The following is a 21,879-nucleotide window of genomic DNA, read 5'->3' as shown; positions in this document are numbered from 1 at the left end:
GCACACTGACAACAAAGCACCAAAGCAGAATCTCATTAGCAAAGGAAACATTTTGTTTAAAAGTAAGTTTTTTTTAATAAGACTTCACCATGTGTAACTTCTCTAAGGACTTCCCTGGAGAGAAAAAAAAAACCACAAGAATCCAAGGGTAAACTAGAGAACAAGAATTTCCTTCCTCTCCTCCCTCTCCTTCTGCACATACCAGGTAACCCCTATGTGTCCTTACCTCTTGTTCTCCGTAAACACACACACTCACAGAGGTTTGTTTTCCAAAAATGAGGTGATTAGAATAAACCTTCTCACACATAGACCCACTTAAAATAAGGAAACTACCAGTCATTGCTTCTGTTACCTTCATGAACAACAACCCCACAAAGGAGTTCTAGGACTTCTAACAAATATAAAGAATTTTATAATGTCTCAACTTGCATGACTTTAGGTACTGTACCCACTATGGTCAATTTGCATGAAAGATTTTTCAAGGTTAAAAAAATCTACCTATCTCCAAATATCCATTCAAAATGTGAAACCATAGTTTTGGGGAGTTTGGTTTTCTTTTTTACTTGTCCATCTGCTGAATAATTCAAAATTGAATTCTGGGGAATGGGAAGATGGAAGACTTTCAGGCTAAACAATAACTCAAAGGCTTTTCTGACCTGGTGCTGGGGCAGGTCTAATTTCTCCTACTAATTTGTCTATAGTGTGCTTATTTGATCCATAATTATACAAGTCTAATTTGTCAGCATTAAGCAATTTGACTGTCCTTTAAAAATGACCAGGAGAAAGCCCATTTAAGTCTAGTTAACTGAAATGACAAATTATAAATTATCCAAAGAATCAGGTAGAACTTGCCCTACAAGTCCCTCCTAGGTAAATAAGACAAAAACAAGCCCAGTGTGGGAATACTTCGGCCCCAAGTAGCTGAGGTGAGGCTGAAGGAGTTGAATAGGTGCGGTTTATTATAAGAATCTCAGAAGCTGGTGCTCGTCCCAAGGTAACCTTATGTTAAATATTCTCCTCAACCCTTTACGTCAATTAACTGATTTAATGCCTCCAACAACTCCATGGGGTTATCTTTGCAGATGAAGCAACAGAAGCAGACTTGATTTACCTAAGCCTGCGCGACAAGTAAACTCGTAACAGTAACACTGGCATGAACGGGAATAATCTTCCAAGAGATCTTTGAGAAGGATAAAAAGTAGCTTACCTAGTGGAACCAACCAAAGATGAAATGTGCAGTTGTTCATGTCCTCGTTCATTCCGTAATAAGCATAGCAGAAGTCTGAGCAAAGTGACTGAGCAGAGTGAACTTGAATCCTGCCTACCATCTGCCTTAACTTTAGCCAAGCTACACAGTCTGTCAGAATGCCAGCTTCTTAATTGCAGAAATAGAAATAATTCTACCTGGCCTACTTTCTACCTTCACATTGATGATACCATCAAAAGCAATGGAAACTCCCACGGCATAGGAGGGATCAGAGAACAGTTGCCCACAAAGGAGTAAACTCACAAAGACAGGCTCTGTTCTCCTCTGGCTACAGAACATAGCCCATGTGCCCACAGTTTTCAGGTCTTCTGGAAGATGAGGAGCTGTCCTGTGTGGAATGATTACCTGGTGTCAGCGGACCTCTCCTGTGCAGAGAGTCCTTATTCTTGCCACAGAACAGATATTACTTCCTCCAAGTCTCTTCTCATTTCTAGTCACAGGATATCCATGCTTAGAAGCTGTATTAATCCATTCGGGCTGCCATAACAAACTACTATAGATTGGGGTGGGAGGGGCTTCATCAAGAAACTAAGTTCTCACACTTCTGGAGGCTGAGAAGTCCAATATTAAGATGCCAGAAGATTCAGTGTCTGATTAGAACTTCTTGGTTCACAGACAAATATCTTCTCCACCATGTCCCCTCACACGGTAGGAGGAATAGGCAGTCTCTGGATTCTCTAAGGGTTCTCCCCCATGACATCATCACCTCCCAAAGGCCCTACTTCTTAATACTATCCCCTTGGGGATTAGGTTTCAACATATGAATTTGGGAGAAATAGTCTACAGCAAAATCAATGATTTTCTTAAAAGTTCTATTAAGGATAAATAGAATCTTAAAAAAAAAGTTCTATTAATACAATGTGTATTCATCAGTAGTCTGAAATTTGAGGCTTTGGGGGGGACCCAATATGTAACCAAGAAGGAACTTATTCTATTCCTTCTATGAATAATGATTCAAAAGTTAGGAGCAACAATCAAACCAGTGAAACTTTGGCGAGCATAGTTTGTATTAAGTAATTGCCACAGGATCCTTGTGATGAAAGGAAATAGGACAATTTAACCTTACCACTTCTTTCTCAAGTTTCTTTTGTATTATTCTCCTCTCTTCCAACCCCACTGCTCTATGTGGTCTCCCAAGATGACCTCTCTTATCTTAGCTGCTGGCATTACTTCCCAAAAAATCTGATGTCACCTTTGGCTTAAAATCTTCCTTGTGTCTCCTCCTGATGAGGTTGTATACTTGCTGATAGAGTTAAAAATGCACCTCTAAGCCCACCCCAGGAGGAGACTGAGACAGAATCGGCACTGAGTGTTCCAACTCCCACTCCCAGCTTGTCTTCATTCATTCCCTGAAGGGGGAAAGCTGCCATTGGTGGCGAGGTGTACACTGTGTAGGTATTTAAGAAGTCATTGAGTGTGGGATTGACTCAAAGTATATTTTCACATCAGTGTGAAAGCCATTACAGCAGCTAACAAAACTGGCAAAATGTAGGTTCATCAGGTAAAAAGAAGGGAGCCACATGGCCAAAGAAATAAGAAGTTACAGTTGGAAGGTATTTCAAGGTATTGCTCTCAAGACACAGGGCAATAGATACCTGGAAGCTTCAGCTTCCTTTAGTTCCAAAAATGTGTCATGCTCGGGGACTTTATATCTAAAACACTGTGCTAAATTATTTTACCCTGTACATGCCCCTTAAATATATAGATAAAAGCAAAGCAAAACCTAAAAAGTAACAATAAACCAAAAAATAATTCTCCAGGCATGCCTGGGTGGCTTAGTAGGTTAAGCATCTGACTCCTGATTTTGGCTCAGGTCATGTCAGGGTTGTGAGACTGAGCCCCATGTTGGGCTCTGTGCTAGATGAGGAGCCTGCTTAAGATTCTCACTCTTGGGGCGCCTGGGTGGCTCAATCAGTTAAGCCTCTGACTTCGGCTCAGGTCATTATCTCAGGGTCCTGATATCAAACCCTCTGTCTGCTCCGCAGGGCGTCTGCTTGTCCCACTCCCTCTGCTTTCTGCTCCTTTCCTTGCCTGTGTTCCCTGTCTCTCTCAAATAAAATCTAAAAAAAAAAAAAAAAAAAAAAAAAAAAAATCTCCCTTGCTCTCTAAAAAAATAAATAAAAAATAAAAATAATTGTGCAGAAGGTGGAGTAATTGAAATATTTTATTTACTCTTTGGATGATTCATTAGGAGCTCTCAAGAATATGATACATGAAGATATAATATATGAAAGAATAAACATGCATGTGGAGGGATAAAAAAATACCTTTCGGGGGGCACCTGGCTGGCTCAATCAGCAAAGCATGTGACCCTTGATCTCAGGGGTCTAAGTTTAAGCTTCACAGTAGGTGTAAAGATTACTTTAAAAATGTAAACAAACAAACAAACAAAAAGACCTATGGGCATCTTCTCCCAGATCTTATGGAAAACACTTATTTCTACAATATCTAGAAAATATTTCATTGTAATTCTAAAGCAAGTATACAATAAATGCACATTAGTAGTTTAACCGCTTATCTTAAACAAATTCAATGGATGGGAGCTAACACTACAAGCTGTTAGTAGTAATCAAGATAGTTATTTAATTTTGAAAAAAGTCTAAGTACCTTGAAGAAAAGAAAATCTAAACTGGCAAATCTCTACTGGAAGATTCAGTTGAACAATGCAAAATCAAGCAATAATGACTGGTAAACCTTAAAACCGGTCCAAGATTCCCTTTCATGTAATATGCTTTGGCAGAAATACTTGTGCAGTGGGTTGACTCTGAGGCCCTAACTTCTGTACTACATTCCCTCTGTAGGCTCCCATTTCTCTTCCTTCACCTTCATGACTCATGGGTAGAGAAGGGTCTGCTGAAGTGTGGAACAATGCGAAGAGTGAAGCTTAAATCAGCTTGTAACCATAGGTATTCCCCCCAAGTTGGGCTGGTCCAGTTCTGCCACCAATAAAGATCAAGCCATGCCTGAAAAACCCAGATCCCTTTTTAGCATTGTAAACCATGTAGGAGATGCTCATTACATCTGCTTTGTTCTCTATTTCTATGGTGCCCATCACCATAGTAACAAGGCACACAGATGGAAAAGTAGGCTAGAAATACCCAAATATGGGGGTGGGGATAGAGACTATGGGGGAAAGGGCCTTTCACTGATTGAGAGAAAAGGCTAAAGTTTCTTCTATCAGAGCTGTCAGTACATTAATGGGCAACCTAATTGAAAAAAGTAGGCTTTGTCTTTAAGTGGGCCACAGCAGAGAGTGGCCTAAAAATTCAATAAATATCAATATTTATAGGAGGTGGAGTTGCTAGGTTTCTGAGGTTTTAAAGCCAGATATAAAATCTTGTATGCAAATCGAAATTTCTACAACAGCCTGTAATTTTGAAAATCAGGGACTCATCTCACAGTATGGATGATTACTATTAACATTTTTTTGGTTACTTTGTAGTACTAAAAGTTGAGACATCTGTTAAGGAAGTGTGGCTGAGAAGATAAGTTAATACAATGACTATATTTTTGAAAGTGACAAGTTTATCTTCAAAGTTTTTGTATAAAATGTCCCAAAAGGAAATCCCTAGGTGGTAATTGGGGGGTGACTGTTGTTTCATCCTAGGGAGTCACTGCCCCAGCTGAAACTGGGACAAGGCCATTCCCATCTGCAGCCCCTCTGCTCTCTGTAGGTGCAGAGGTCTTCACTGGCACTATCAGTGCCTTTATGCTTTTTTTTTTTTTTCTTTTCTTTTTTTCCCTTTATGCTCTTTAAAGTGACAATGGGCCAAAGATTCATCTGTAAGAAATCTTCCCATTCCAAGATCTTTTTTTTTTTTTTTTCCTTCCTTTTTCCTTCCCTGCTGCCAGCCTGAGTCCTCCTTTCTAGGATGTCTGGAATACCTGGGTTGTTATTTACATTGTTACTGGTCAGGAAATAAGAAAAGGAGCCACATAAACTACTTGTTTCACTACACAGGCTTTTTACTACATAGGTTTTACTCTGTGTAAATAAAAACGTTGCAAAAAAAATACAGATGTTTTATAGACTACAATTGTTTTAGAGAATTTAACACTAGCAACTAAGGCCCAAGTTGGTTAAGCATCCGACTCTTGATTTTGGCTCAGGTCATGATCTCAGGGTTGTGAGATCAAGCCCCATGTTGGGCTCCTCACGGGTCATGGGGTCTGCTTAAGATTCTCCTCTCCCTCAGCATCTCTCGCTTCCCCTCTGCCTCTCAAAACAACAACAACAACAATACCCCCCCACACCAAAACAAAACAAAAAACCACTCTAGCAACATACAGATTTTAGTGGAAAAAGCAACAGAAAACTTTGTCAGAATCTTTGACTCAGCCACCAACCAGTTGTGACTCTGTGGACAATTTTTACTTTGCCTTTCTCAGTCTTAATTCTTATTAGAAAAAAGAAAGGACTGAAGTAGACCAGGCATAGGAGTTCGAGGGTATCTAAAGATGATCTCAAGGCATGTTAAAATGTTATGCATATGAGTAGATGTGTATTACTTTGGAAAAGACCCTCAAGGATATGCATAACATAAAGTTAAAAATCAATAGACACTCTGTAAGTCTCTTCCACATTGCTCTAAAATACCAGGACTTGAATCAAATAAGGCAAATGCATTGAACTCAGACCCAGGTGAGCATAATATTCAGGTCTTTTCAAGTCCCCACGCCAGGGATGCTGTCTCTGACCACGTTATCCAAATCTCACACCAACCACTCTCTAGCCCTTTACACTGCTTTATTTTTCTTCATATCATTTAGCACATGACATTTTATCTTGCATTTGCTTATTATCTATATTCCCCCTAGGATATATGTTCCAAGCAAAAAGGTTTTTTTTTTTTTTTTCTCTTTTCACTGTTGGATTTATTCCCAGTGCCTGGAATGATGCTTAGCAAATATTAAGTGCTCAAAAAAAAAACCCAAAACAAACAAACAAAAAAACCAAAAAACATAAATAAAACCCCAAATGAATTAACTTTTTAAAAGCCATAAAATCAAGAACGGCAAAACAAAAACTCAAATACATTCTTTTTTCTTTTTCTTTTTAAAAGTCTGGGGGCCTGCTAACAGCCATGCATTTTACTAAGCATGTTGCAAGCCTATGTATTTTACCTCATATTTAAGGCATGTTTCCCAATATTTAGAGCCTTTTATAAACTAACACATCTGGGAAAAGGTTCCAGGCAATATACTGCAGAAAAAACTGCTTCATCAGTTATCAGAGCTGCCACTAACTTGTTGGGTTTGCTTAGAGAAGCCACAAGTCCCCACACAAACTCCATTTCCATGTTTATATCCTGCGGATAATATTTGCCCCACCTACTGCCAGTCATCAGGAGAATAAATGCTCTAGTATGTTAAAAGTGATACACAAACATAAGTTATGTGGTAGGGGTTCTTGTAAAGTGCTTCAGGAGAGATTTGCTGTAAGATGTGGGGGAAGGTAAGAGAGCAGGGGAAACCTGTACCGAGTTCTTTCCTACAGAGCCAGAGCAATCCAGGAACTCAGAGGACCCCAGTAAAGCCTCCTTAGTCAGCACGACGATAGCCAGGCTCAACTCCTCTCTCTCCAGGATGCATTACTCTATAAAGAAAAAAAAATGTTCCAAATCTAGCCTGGGACCAATCCTTTTGCATGCTCTAATTCACAGCCTCCTCCTGGGAAGAAATTAGCATTCTTGACAAAACTCTGAAAAACACTTTTATTTTTTTCCTCCATAGGATTGGAAACTAGTCACCTACTGACCCAGCTCACCTTTAGTCACGTGTCTGGTGATCTTTACCCACTTTCTTCTTTCAGTGTTCTGTTTCCTTGTCCAACAATGGGTATAGTAAATCATTTTGGCATCAAATTTGCTTCTATCAGATATATATTTATCTATCTATATCTATATCTATCTCCATTCTCTTTCCCTATTGAATGCTCTTTCCTCTCAAAAGGCAATCTTTAAATTGGTCTACTAGAGGCCCTTTCCCTTAGATCTGACAGCTAATTTGACTGAGGAGTTTCTGTAGCAGCCAAACCATTTGATTTTCAAACAGGGTATGAGGTTTGAGGGTCTTTTTTTTTTGAAGAGAGGGGTACTCTGGTGGAATCTATTTGTAGATTATCAATTAATTCATGTCTAAAAGTATCTGCCTCAAAACACCAGATGTCATCTTTATTTTTTCTTTATTTTTTCTAGCCATCTCCTTTTCTCCTTTCACATTTATCTCTTCCCCCTTTCTGGAAGGAAGGCATATACCTCACTTTTCAGGAGTCTGCTTATAGTGCCCTACCTTGGGATGTAAAAATCTTCAAGCCCCAAGCAGAGGGCCATTTTGAAATACCTGTAAAGGTTATAGATGCAATGAAAGTAAGTGATTTTCATGACTGAGAAACAAATCTTTTTGGAGTCAGAGGAAAGTTTCCATTTTTTTGCTTCAAATGCTAGAGCAAGACCTAATCAACAGCGAATAGAAAACTGAATAGAATACAATAGAATAGGAAAACTGAAAATCATTTTTGGGATCAGACACCAGCTAACTTTTGATATGTAACTCAGGAATTTAAAAATAGAGTCGGGGGCCTGGCTCAGTCAGTCAAACATCCAATTTTTTATTTTGGCTTAGGTCATGATCTTGATTCGGCTTAGGGGTTGTGAGACCAAGCCCTGCATCCAGCTCCGTGCTGGGTGTGGGGCTTCCTTAAGATCTCCTCCTCCTCTTCTGCCCCTCTTCCCCTCTAAAAAAAAATGGTAGAGTTACATTGCCTTCATCCCCATATACTTATTTATATAGCAAGATTTCTTGAACACTACATTAAATAAAGGAACACTTGGTTTGATAACAAAGGCTATTTTACTCTAGCAATAAGTACTATTTATGCATAAATAAATGATTTTTAAGCCCCATGAATTTTGAGGGGTGATTTTTCTCACAAATGTTTGCCTATATCTAAAAACAATTAATCAAAATTCTAATATACCTGTTGTTCTGATCAGTTGTGTACTAGTAAAAATCACAATTTAATCTGAAATAGATTTTATTAAACAGAGCCTTGTTGTCACAAGAACTTTTAAAAAAAATATATGTAAATGTGTGTGTCTTACAAGAGTTTGAAAAGGTAATCAATGGAAGATTTTTAAACATAAGAACGTAACATTGGGCTTAAGTTTTATAGGAAAAGAGAGATGAAATGAGTTCCATAAGGGAAATACTATACAAAATTCCTGACTTCTCAAAGAGCTTGTTCATATGTTTTTTAGAGGATGTTATAATAGGCATGAAATTACTTTAATGTTTAATTTCGTTTCCATGAGGTTCATTACAAAAAGTGTTTTCTAAAGAAATCAATATTTATAATATCAGAAATGTCATCTTCCAGAACTATTTAAAATCATGATAAAAAATTTTAGATATTCATTTTTATTTAGTTTTAAAGATTTTATTTATTTATTTGAAAGAGAGAGCGCGCGAGAGAGCGCACAGAGGCGGGGGAGGGGCAGTGAGAGAGAGACAAGCCGACTCCCTGCTGAGTCTGGGAAGCCAGTCTCCGGGCCTAATCTCAGGACCCTGAGATCATGACCTGAGTAAAGCCAGACGCTTAACCAGCTGAACCAGCCAGGTGCTCCTAGATATTAACTTTTAAAGTGTATTGGGGAGAGCTCACAGTTTTTCAAATTCTTTAAGGGGTACTAGAAGAAAAAAATATATCAGAGATACTACTCTAAACTACCTCTAAGCCAAGAGCCTGTGTTGACTAAAGTTTCGACTTCTAATAGACACACAAAACCAGGACTATTTCAGAAAAGTGCGGAATCTGTCAGAAGCACCCCCTGCAAAACCATAACTCTGAACACAGTAAATATTCAATAAACACCGTTCACTGACAAAATATTTTGGCCATTTAAATGATATCTATTAATAGCATATATGCAATATCCCTTCCTGTTTCTAACCTTCAAGGAGAGCTTTCAAATTTTGGTCAAATACCAGTCAAAAGTATGTTACCAGAACAAATCCAAAATAAGTATGTAGAGTTTCATTCCTAATTCTTTTCCATTTATTCATGTACATTCCAAGTACAATGCCTGGCCCAGAAAACCCAGGAGAGAAATAAAATAATCCTTACAAGAGCATCTAGGAGGTGACAGAGGTGCTCCCTGGCATAGGTATTACGATAGGTGTGCAAAACTCAGAGCCAGCAAGAGTAGGGACTGTGGCACTCTAGTGGGTGGTAGGCAGAGGGAGTATGTCTGCAATGATCTTTCAGTGTAAGTATGCTTGAACTGATCCTCGAAAGATGGGCAGGTGATTGACAGAGGATACCAACGTCCCAGGTAGAGAGGGAAGGAACAAACCCAGGAGTACAGCCATCTGACTACCTCATGCCTTCCTCCTCTACTGCTAAGAGTCTAGGATGGCTGGTAGGGGGGTGTGACCATGCACACTCTCCATGGTGCATACACTGGTGATTTACAAACGATGGGGTGGCAGGAGGTGAAGCTGAAAAGTTGTGGAAGCAGACAAAAGAGGATTTGATTATATGGTTCACTGAGGCGTTTGGATTTGATCCTGTGGCAAAGCAAGTCATTAAATGATTATTGAACTGGGCAGTCATGGTAAGAGATTTGCCTTTCAGAATGATTACTTCCCTGCAGTGTGGACAACAAATTTGGGGGGGGGGGGCGGTGGAGGGTACAGAAGACTACAAACTGAACTATGAGCTGGAAGACCATTAGCATTTATCCTGGAAAAGACTCTGGAGGAAGGGTGCAGATGGAAAAACCTGAAGGACGTGGTCCCTGGACAAATTGGTTACAAACTGTACAAGGAGTGGTTGGGGGGAATGAGGCAAGGAAAAGCCCAGAAGGGCGTCTAGGTTTTTATGGTTTATGTAATTGGGTAAGTAGTATTGCTATTTACAAAAGTATGGGCTCTAAAGACAAATTATCAAGTTTGGGGGAAACAAAATATCTTCAGTACACTAACTCCAGTCCCTCATTTGTTCTATGAGGCAGGAAGCACAGGTATTATCTGCAATCTCTGCTCAAAAGGGTAATTTTTTTTTGCCCAATCTCATATGCAACAGTTTGGGAAGGTTACTACATACCCAGCTCAAGAGTTGGTAAACAAGGCAGACAAGACCCATACGTTCAACAGAACTTATATTCTGTTGGGGGCAAGGGGAGTAGAAGACAAATCAGCAAGCAACCAATAAACTAAGATCTGAAAGACCTATGATAGGGCAGGTGTGGGGGATATGGGTACTTCATCTGAGGTGGTCAGGGAAAGCATCTCTGAAGTCCCATTTGAGATGACCTTTCATTCAGGAGAAAACAGCATTTATGTAAATTAATAAGGGAAGAGCATTTCCAGACAGAAAACAGCAACTGAGAAGTCCCTGAGGTGGGAACAAGGTTGGTGTGCCACTGAGGGAGGAATTCCAAATAGTGGGGCAAGTGGGGAGCGAGAGGCAATCCTGGTTCCAAGGATATTCCTGGGAAGGTGAAGGTGAAAGACTTGTGGCCCCTTAGGGCAGCAGTGGCATAGCATAAACTCTCTTGGGGAAGCCTGCAAACCTCCATGCACAACACTGGCATCTGAGAAACTGCGTCATGACTCACAGATGCTTTTGGAAGACAAGCCATTGCTCAGTGAGGACTGCCTATTTTGGCACTGAAATAGGGCCAGAAACAAACTCATTTAGTCTTGCCTAGAGGGATGAGCTTTAAAATCTTTAGATGAACAGAATTCATTTTATATTTATCCACTCAGAGCAAGAACCAATCTGCAGTATAATGGCAGGGGGCTCTGCCCCAAGGCTTGGTCAAGCCCTGGCACACTACATGGAAGCAGAGCCTCCTCGCCCACCCTCCAAGGTTCTCAATGGGATCAGAAAGGCAACGTTTGCTTCAAAGGATCCCCCAGTAGCTCAGCTGGCGGGCAAGGAAAAATGGTACTCCACTGTCAATGTGCCAAGCAGGGTTCTTGCCTATGTACACCTGAGAGCCTTGGAGGGGTTGTTGGGGTTGTCTCCTGGCACTCACACAGAACACCCGGGCGCAGCAGCTCAGTCAGCTCTCTGCACTGGCCATGCCTTCCAACCTGTAGTCATTTTCCACTGCTGCTTTATGGGCTACCTGGTCTTCTGCCAGCAGTCTTTCATATGGCCCTCATTTGGCCAAATGGCTTTAAATTCCACTTGCCAAGGGTGATGCCAATCAACCCCATGACCCTCTCTGGAAAGAGCCTACTCTATAGCTCGAACTTGCTCAGATGCATCCGCTTGGTGTATCAAAAAAAGTATCTGTACTTAAAGTTTGCCAATGTGGCATGAATAAATTATAAAAGAATAAAGTTATTTCCGAATTATGTAGCTCCTTTCAGAGTATCACACTGAGAAGTTATAGATTATATGCACTTACTTTAAAGACGGCTGCAAGCATTAAGAAACACCCTTTTTGGAATGGTGTTGGAAACCTGTGACACATTACAATCCATGCCATGGGGCAGGCTCATTTCATGTCTGAGCTCATTTCAAGCTCCACTCCCATACCATCTACTTCAGCTCACTGCACAATTTTTTCTTCGTAAGTCACCATTCAACCTGGGACCGTAGGACATTTACTTATGCTTCTATACCACCTGTACTACTACTACTACTATTTTTTTTTTAAGATTTTATTTATTTGAGAGAGAGAGTTTGAGTAGAGGGGGAAAGGAAGCGGTGGGAGAGGGAGAAGCAGACACCCTTCAGAGCAGGGAGCCCAATGCGGGGCGTGATCCCAGGATCCTGGGATCATGACCTGAGTTGAAAGCAGAGCCTTAAGCGACTGAATCACCTAGGCACCCCTCTCCTTCTGCACAAATTTTTTAGTGGCAATTTTTCATTTAATTGCAGCAATCAATTCACCTGTCTCCCCCAGTAACTCGCAACCTCCATGGGGCAGGGACCATGTACATTTTTGTTTTTCTTCTGTCCCCAGAACCTGGCACAGTGTCAGTAGTCGTTACTAAATAGATGCTTAAAGAATACTATGACATACACTCACTGGTGGAAATGTTTCACCTTCTGAGAGCAGATCAGCCAAAAATCATTCAAATCAAGGTTGAAGGAGGTTAAGGTTAAGCTGTTCTGTTTTTAATCAAAAAAATACAGTGAAAGACTCTACTGCTAGTTGGGTTTAAACCGGTTTGGGAGACGACTCAAAAAGTGTAATAATTTAACAATGCTTATTTAGATATGTATGAAGATGAACAATTTAAAACCTTTTGTTTAAAGGGATAAGAGTTCATTCTTGGAAAGATTCACTTAGATTAGCTCCCAATTTTAAACAAAGTTACCATTTACTTCATGGGGCAGTTCAGAAGGCACTCTACTTTAATCCTCCTGTCTGATTCTTGCCCCCAGTTTGCAGATGAGGAAATGGAGGGTACAAGAGGGGAGGGGTGCATACTGAGTAAGCAGCAGAGCCAGGATTCACATGCAGGTCTGTTCGATTACAAGAGCTAGGTTTTTAATCTAAGCCACACATTGAACTAGGAAGTAAATGCTGACATTTAGAAAAAGCATTGCATCCTCCTGTGGAAAGATACAAGACTATGTAAGTCTGATACTACCAACTGGGGCAAATATTGAAGTATTAAAAAAAAAAAAAAGGATCTGGAGGCCAATGACGTGGTAGCAGGGAAACTAGACAATTTATGACAAAGGAATAAGGAGAAACATGAACTGTAATCTACTGAAAGCTTGTTTTATGCCAGATACTGTATTAGATGCTTTAATGTTACTATTTCCTTCAATCCTAAGAATCTCGTAAAATGGGTAATAAGAGTCAAGAAAACAGGGGTGTAGAATAACTGTGGATTTTGGCTACCACAGTGTTCCTTCCCTCCTTCCTAAGGATGTGAACCTTCAACATTTCAGTGGGGCACAAGTTTGTTGGGAATAAGGACAATAGTCTCAGTCTCTATTCCAGCTAGGTGAGGTCACACTGCTAAATTCTGGTCAATGAGATGGAGCACGGAGTGTATGATGCCCTCTGGCGTCATAAGAGACCATGGTCATTTCCATAAGAGACCATGGTCTCTTGCCTTTCCCCCTTTCCTCCTACCTTCCTTCTCTCCGCCTTTCTACTACTTGGAACCCACACGTGATGGCTGAGGCTCCATTGAGGACCGTGAGGTTGAGTCTCTTCTGATGTGTGGCAGATCTTTAAGGTGGAACCAGTCTAGGTCTCAGAAGACTGTAAAACCATTATACCAGCCCTGGATGGTCTCTTTATAAACTTTCTTTTTTAGTGTGAAAGAGAAACAAACATCACTTCGTCTAAACCACTGTTTTTGCGGTGTGTGACTGGCAGCAACTGGTTCATCAGGCCCTTCTGCAAAGTCCACACTCTTAGGTAGAAGCTAAAGAACCCTTGTTTATAATTTGTGATAGACTGGGGGAAAGGGGGCAGTGTAAAAAGGCTGAAAAGGAATTTGACAGAAGAAAAGAAGGTTCAAATATGCTTTCAAATCTGCACACCTGAGAAGACATCAAAAGGAATATGCTACTCAACAATAAAGAATTCAGTTTCCATCAGAGCTGGGCAGGAGGAGAGCTCTGTCACCTGCACAGAGCTGGAAATAGAAGAGAAATAGAAGCAACACAGCTGGTAGTTTCTGAGAAAGATGCTGCTGGCTGAGGAGAATGGAGCCCTGGAAATGGCCACAGGATGAGACAGACAAGAAGAATTACAAGGAACTCTGAAATTGAAGAAGCAGGAGATGAAGCTCAAAGATACACAGTCTGCAAAGTGACAAGCAGAATCATGTGACCTGTATCAAAGACAGCATAAAGGTCAAAGGCAAAAGGAAAGGTCAAGAACGAAGCTCTGACAACTCATTTTTATTCACTTCCTTTACACAGGTTCACAACAGCATTGAAGAAGTGAATTTAAATTGTCGCAATTGAGTAGAATCCTAAATGAGAGGAAGTCACAGAACAGGGAGTTTATTATTACCCTTTGCTCAATTTCTAAATGAACAGCAGTGGTAAGAACTTAGCAGAGAGATTCAGTGACTGGATTAGGCCTCATTTTGTTTGAAATCAATCTTCATGATTCAGAAGAGGAAAAATAATTTATGTCTGGCAAAGACACAACTTAAACATCAGGAAAAAACTAACTCACAATAAAGGTATGTAGGAAGTGTAGAAAATATAGACGGGAAATAAAATGAAAGCAGGTGATAACAATAAAACAAAAGACGGGAAAATGAAAACATACACAACAGAGATGAGAATGAATTTTATAACTGGTTAAAAAAAAATTCTGTGCTATAACTGGACCTTCCAGGTTTCTTTTGAGTGGCCACAGGTCTGAACTGTTTGTGGAACATCCAGTATTCTGGGAACAGGGAAGGACATGCTACGTGGAAGGCAAAGCAAATCATTCCACCAAGTCTGGAGTAACACGACAGCTTTAGCATACATTCATTTGATATTATCAGTGTATGCTAGAAGAGGGAAGGAAAGGAGAAACAAAAGTAAAACTTGAAAATTCAACTTGAGAGATATCAAATGTAAACTGAGGATTAAATAAGCTATTTTTTGCATGGGCAGTAAAAGAAAAAACTAGAAAAGCACATAAAAATACGCAGATACCATTAAGAAGGATTTGGGTTTTTTTTCAGTTGTTTACAAATAAATTGGCTAAAGCAAGAATCTTTTAAATATTAAAATATTTGCCTGTTTCAGCCTCAAGAAAACAATAAAAACATCACAAATTTCAGGCCACTGAAAGAAAATACCCACATAGTCTTAAAATACTTGGAGTGATAATGGAATGTTATTCAGTGCTAAAAAGAAGTGAGCTATAAAGCCATGAAATGACCTGGAGACAACTTAAATGCATAATACTAAGTGTAAGAAGCCAATGTGAAAAGGCTACAGATTGTATGATTCCAAGTGTGATAGTCTGGAAAAGTCATAACTATGGAGACCATAAAAGGATCAGTTGTAGTCAGTGGGAGAGGGAGGGATGAAAAGGTGGGGCACAGGGATTTTTAGAGCAGTGATACTGTGATATAGTATCATAGTCTATTATTACAGTGGTGGATACATGTTACTGTATATTTGAACACCACCAAGAGTGAACCCTAATGTAAACTATGGACTTTGGGTGATAACAATGCGTCAGTGTAAGCTCACTGATTATAACGAACGTACCACTCTGGCAGGGGTTGTCGATAATGGGGCAGGCTATACAGGGGTGGGGAGGGCAAGGGAGCTTTAAGAAAAATCTCTGCACTTTACTTTCAATTTTGCTATGAACCTAAAATTGCTCTAAAAAAAAAAAAATGAAGTCTATCTAGTATCTTCTTCAAGTTGTATTGATTAGGGCATTTTTCATTTTAATCAATGTTGGTGCTTTCATTCTGAGGATTATGTAGAATGAAGCAGCAATGGGGAATGGTCTTAGAAAAACAAATCTGGACAGGCAGTCAAATGAAATCACTCCAAATCTGAAAATATACATGTCAGGATGGACATATTGAAGAAAAAACAAAATAAGCTATGAAGAACAGTAAATTTATTTATAACATGTAGAATTTTTTTTTTTTTTTGCTACCATAAAAACGTTTTAGGGGGTAGTAGGTGTAAGAAAAAGTGCTATGACTCAACTGTACAACCAGTGACAAGCTTGACTCCTTCTTTACTTGAACTGAAAGTAATAGCAGACACGTTAAGGCTTATATTCTTAAAGCACACAGGCCCAATTACTTGGGGGATTAGCTGTCATTTTATGTTCTCTTCAAGAGTGGAGCTTCAGACTAGAAAAGTCAGGGGCAAAAGAAAGTCACCTTGGCACCCACAACTCAAAGGAGTACTTTGGGTTCTCAGGAGGTGCATTCTGAACACATTAACGACATTGGAATCGTTAAATAATTACACTACATTTGACTTCTGTGCGCTTGTCAACTCTACACTTAGGTTTAAGAGACAGAACAGTCTGACAAAAACACATGCCATTTCATTTTCTTCTAGAAAGCAGGGAACAAATTGACTATTTCAAATTGGCTACATATTTGCAATTTAAAATTTTCATACTGCTATCTTTTTCGGAGTTTTAAAAAACAGTTTTTAGGCAAGGCAAATGTATTCAAGAAAGTCCAGGCATAGGTTTTTGTTTTTAAATTTAGGTTTGTCCTTTTCTCAGGAAGGGAAAGGGGGTTGCAGAGCCCCTTTTTGACTACAAAGAAAAGTCTTCCACAAATGTCATCTGACTAAAAGCAACCTATGGACTTTGGGAAGTCAGTTGGGACACAGAGTAATGAGCCAACAACCGAGCCTCCTGCCTTCTGACCTCTCAGCACCTGCTCCTCTGTAACCTAGAAGGAAACTCTTGGGCTTCTCTACGTGGGTATGGTTGCCCCCCCCCCCAAGCAAACGAACACCAACACCATCAAACTGCAGGTGAACAACGAGTGCCTAAGGAGTTGGTCAAAGAACAGCAGCGCAAGGGCAGGGGCCAAAGGAGAGCGACCAAAGGCGGACGCCCTCAGGAGAGGTCTGCTCACTCTAGCCTGGGAAACCAGAACCCTGCTCCCGCACCGCCGAGGGCTCACACTCAGGTGCAGCGCGGAGCCTCCTGCGGAGGAGAGGGGACCGCCTTGTCGCGGCCGCCCACTCTCCTTGCCCCGAACGACCCCAGCACGTAAGAGAGGTCCTCTCTGGGGGTTCGCTCCCTCTCTCCCGGAGACAAGGCGGCAGAAAAGCTGCCACTCATCCGCGGCCGCGGCACCTGCCTGCAGGCCCGGCTCGCAGGTGTGGCGCGGGCAGGTAACCGCACCTGCTCGGCCAACCACACCTGCTGCGTCCCCTCACCCCGTCCTCCGTCTCCACCCGCGAGGTCCGCGCGGCTCCTCCTCCGGGAGCTGGGGGTGCCCCGCTCCGACCTACCTGCGGGACCCCGGCCCCGGGCGCCCGCGCTCCCCGCCGCGTGCGCTCCGCGCCGCTCGGGGCGCGCCGGCGGCGGCTGTGCGCCGGCACTTTCTCGGCTGACGGCTGCTGCGGGCTCAGCGGGAAGCCCCAGCGCTACCGGGCTCGCCGCCTCCGACCGGCTCCATTGTGACGCGGCGCGTTCCGGCGGCCAATCGCGGCGCGGCGGCGCGAACCGCTGACTAAGTTCGCGTGTGGAGGAGGAGGGGACTGGGCGGAGGCGGGAGGCGGAGGCGGCGGCCGCGGGGCGGCGGTGGCCGTGGCCGAGGCGGAGGAGGAAGAGGAGGAAGAGGCTGCGGCTGCTTCGGTAGCTGCCCGTGCTGCGAAATTCGCAGCCGCCCGGGCCGGAGTGTGCGCCCAGCTTCGGGCGCGCGGGGGCCGGTGACTCACCCCTCGCCGTTGGAAACAAAGCGCAGCTGCCGTCACCCGGAGCGCGCCATGTGGCCGCCCCGGCCCGCGCGCCACAGCCCGGGGTCGGCGGGCAGCGGTGCGCAGCTCCACGACTCGCGGGGGCCTGGAGAGCGCGGGGGCTGTATTCAAGAGAAGGGAGGGCCGGGGGCTTAGGGCCGTCCGCCAGCGCACCGGGCAAGAGACTTTGGAAGTACTGTATTTTTGCGTCCCCCCTCCTCCTTTCACGTGGGCACCGCTGAGTAACTTGTTATTTACATACTGTGCGCTGGGCCCTGAGGGAAGGCTCAGGTGCAGCACGTGGACACCTACCTCTCACACACACAAGTCCCCTTACCTTTCTTTGCCCAACGGGCTTAGGAAGGCCCCAGAGCCAAGTCCTTGTGCATAAGAGTTTATAGTTGTGCCAAACCAAGTGGCTTAAGTTAGGATTTTGGGCCTCCAGTATCCTCCGTCTGTCTCAGAAATCCTTATCCTCAGGACGGGGAGGCAACATGGTGGAGGGGCCACGTTTTACCCCTCACCAGCGTTTTACTCCTAGTAAACTGCAGGTCAGCCCCATCTACTAACCCACTCTACAGTTGGGACCCTGCCTTTGAAAAGTAACATGCACCTTACAGAATAAACACAAAATGCAAACCCAGGAATTCGGGCACTTAATATTGTGATCCTCAATTCAGTCCCCACTCTCATCCCCACCCCAGATTTATCTCGGGCTTTTGGCACAGACTGTCGTCTTCAACACAATGATTCAATTAGGCAACATTTATGTCTCCGAGTTGCTATGGCAATCACATGCCCATTAAAAAAAATTGTTTGTAGAGGGAACTCCCAAAGGAATAAAATGAAGACTGTAAAACACACAGCTTTGGGGGGTATATCTGATGGGTTTGCATAAATGGGAGTAAAGAAACCGGCATGACTGGGTTATATGAGACCAAATTGTGTCCTACAAAGCCTGTTCAGATTAGAACTACAATTTGAGTTACTTTGAAAGGGGATAGGAAGAAGACTGTCTTTCTCACCCTGCTCTATTCTCTCTTTGTCCATTCCATTCTGGGTTGGCAGCGGTCTTCTTCCTGAGCCTTGGAGGAAAGGTTGAAATCATTTCTGCTTTTGGTCATTCATAGAGTTTTTACTGAGTTTATATGCAAGACACTGTGTATGTACAGATCTATTAAGTCAATTTAGGTCTAGGTTTGCTCCTCAAATGGTTTACCACCTGGAGAAGATTTAAAAAAATATACAGAGAATTAAATATGAAACAAGGAATAAAGTGAGTGCTATAAGCAATATTGATTATAAAGTCATGAGATTAAAAATTGAAAATACCTAATTTCCCATATGTATCTTTGAATGTTTGGAAAGGTATTCTCTCTTCCCTTCCAAATCCATGGTCAGATAATCCATCTTTTATCACAGCAATATCACTGCCTGTGTGACTGGGAGTAGTTCCTTAACCTCCTTGGGAATCTGTCCCTTCACCTATGAAATAAAAGAGTATAAGCCACATGAACTGTTAAGATTCCAATTCCAATGATGGTATGAATTAAAAGCTGACTTCCATGCTTGGTAACCCAAGGTGCCATTCGCAAGAAGTTAAAGTCATGGAGTTCATTAAGACTCCATTAGCTCACCCTATGACCCAGCAATTGCACTACTGGGTATTCATCCTACAGATACGAATGTAGGGACCCAAAGGGGCACGTGCACCCGAATGTTTCTGGCAGAAATGTCCACAATAGCCAAACTATGGAAAGAACCTAGATGTCCATCAACAGATGAATGGATAAAGAAGAGATTGTATATGTATCTATAAGGGAATACTATGCAGCCATCAAAAGAAATGAAATCTTGCCACTGCAACAATGTGGATGGAACTAGAGGGTATTATGCTGAGCAAAATAAGTTAATCAGAGAAAGATAGTTATCATATGATCTCCCTGATATGAAGAATTTGAGAGGCAACATGGAAGGGGGGTTGGAGGGTAGGGAAGGAAAAAATGAAACAAGATAGGATCGGGAGGGAGACAGACCATAAGAGACTCTTAATCTCACTAAACAAACTGAGGGTTGCTGGGGGGCGGGGAGGGTGAAGGTGGTTGGGTTATGGACATTGGGAAGAGTATGTGCTATGGTGAGTGCTGTGAAGTGTGTAAACCTGGCAATTCATAGACCTGTACCCCTGGGGCTAATAATACATTATATGTTAATAAAAAATTAAAAAATCAAAATAAAAAAAAGACTCCATTAGCTCTGGGTTAATCTCAGATATGTTGTTTATAAATATGTTTATTTTACTCCAGTTCTCATGAACAAAGTCACCCTCCATGATGACAACATTTATTATTGTCACTAGAGAATGTGGGCTTTTGAATTTGTGATATTGCTTCTGGGAGCCCTCCTCTGAAACATCCAATGGATGCTTCTCGTTTCTTCTTTCTCCTGTGATGCTTCACATAAGCTCCTGCTTACATTATAGTGCGAGGAAGATGAATAACCTCTAATCCTAGTCCTGGAGAACTTTAATACTTTGCACATGGTATGGGATCATAATGAAGAGAAAGTATTTACTAACTGGAAACTATTGGCATCCCAGGGTAGACCTTATAATAAGAAAAATACTGTTTAGGTATTTATGTCTGTACCCGGTTTTACCATTACATTGTAATCTCTTTGAAAACAGGACCTGTGGAGTCTTAGAATATGACTTAGAATATGTAAGTCCTTACAAGATTATAGGGATATCTGAAATTCTCTAAGAGACTTTCTGATTAACTCATTTTAGTAAAAAACAAAAATAAAACAAAACAAAATTCCCAAACTACAAAACTTAATCATTGTTTCCACAGCCAAATTAATTGAAGTCTAAAATGTTGGCAGGGTGTCTGTGAGCTGATTACCTGAAAGAAAAAAAAAAAGTAAAAAACCCCAAAAAACCCCACACATCTCTGAGTGGCATCAGCATGAGCTATGTTCCATGTGGCTGTCTTGATAAGAGTTCCATTTTTTCTGAATCTTGACAAAATTTTTATGATTAATGGAAGACAGAATATTACCCAATATTAACAGTTCTTTTCCAATTATGTATTCAAAAATTATCTGTTATAATGAAAAATCCTCTTTCTTTAAATTAAACATTTGAATGTCTACACAGTATAAAAGAAAGACTGAGGATCTGACAGAGGTGTGGAAAATATCCAGATAAATATAGTAAATCATTTTCTTAGATATGTATTCTGGGTGCGGAAGGTATATCCAGTTAGCATACAGAACCTTAAAGAGGAGTGTTGGTGGGCCCCACAGGGTTAAAGGAGAATCATACATAGGTCTGAAAAAGTTTGACTATCTTTAAGATTCCAAACTGGGATATCACTTTTAAATATTGTCACAGCAAAATAAATAAATAAAGAAAGAAATATTGTCTCAGCATCATAGTTTAAGTTTGTTAGTTTTACTGAGATGTCAGGTCAAAAGAGCAAAAATGAGAAGTTATTCACAGTTTTGCATTCTCAGAAAGCTTGCCTGGTTCAGCTGTATATGGCTGAACATGTTGATATTGATAAAGAATATTTAGTTTTGGCCAACACTTCACCATGTTGTCCTGACATTTTTCAATCTACTCTTTTCAGAGGTTTAACATGAATTTTCCTGAGCCTGGAGAAAATTCTGAGAATAACCCCTGAGGATGAGCTCAGTGGTGGGAATTCTGAGGACTGGATGAGTGGGACATTGCACGTGTGTTTGAAATAAAGTAGCTTGACCTGGAAATCCAGACCGCAATTGTGCAAGGCTGCTGTGCACTTCAGTATGAGTTGATCCCTTATTGTGGTTCCAGTCTGAAATATTCATGACTGGTTACTCCGTGTTCTCAACACCCACCTTGCTGATTGTCCCCTCTGCCTGAATTGTATGCTGCCCCTTACTTATGGGAAAAGTGCTGTAGAGGTGACCTCCCAGCCTCTTCTCTGAAGGAAAACCACCAACTCCTGCAGCAGGATGCCCGACATCCCCAGCTGATCTGTCTTCTGGGAAGTTGTCCAAATATTTCTTTGAAAGTTTCCCATGCATCCCATTTAAAGAATACATACTGTCATCTGGGTCACATATTGGAATCCACCATACAGCAGCCAGCCAGTTACTGACTTTTGTCCCTTTCCTATCCATAAAAAGGAGGTGACTTCTAAGAAAATATTTGCAAGTGAAGCCAGGCTGAAAGCCT

The 21,879-nt window shown here is 41.6% G+C and overlaps 1 protein-coding gene across 1 annotated transcript in view; it reads right to left on the bottom strand.

The window, feature by feature from the left end:
• The window catches only part of LRRC8B (leucine rich repeat containing 8 VRAC subunit B), a 66,361-nt gene extending 49,098 nt beyond the window's left edge, over positions 1-17,263 (bottom strand). The window contains exon 1 of the mRNA XM_044238647.1: positions 17,211-17,263. The gene's annotated coding sequence lies outside the window, so the exon portion shown is untranslated. The remainder of the gene's footprint in view (positions 1-17,210) is intronic.
• Between the last annotated feature and the right edge of the window lie 4,616 nt (positions 17,264-21,879).

The sequence above is a fragment of the Neovison vison genome, chromosome 2 (genome assembly GCF_020171115.1).
Source record: "Neovison vison isolate M4711 chromosome 2, ASM_NN_V1, whole genome shotgun sequence".
Lineage (NCBI taxonomy): Eukaryota > Metazoa > Chordata > Mammalia > Carnivora > Mustelidae > Neogale > Neogale vison.
Note: the sequence above shows the minus strand (reverse complement) of the source record. Positions and strands in the feature narration are given on the sequence as shown.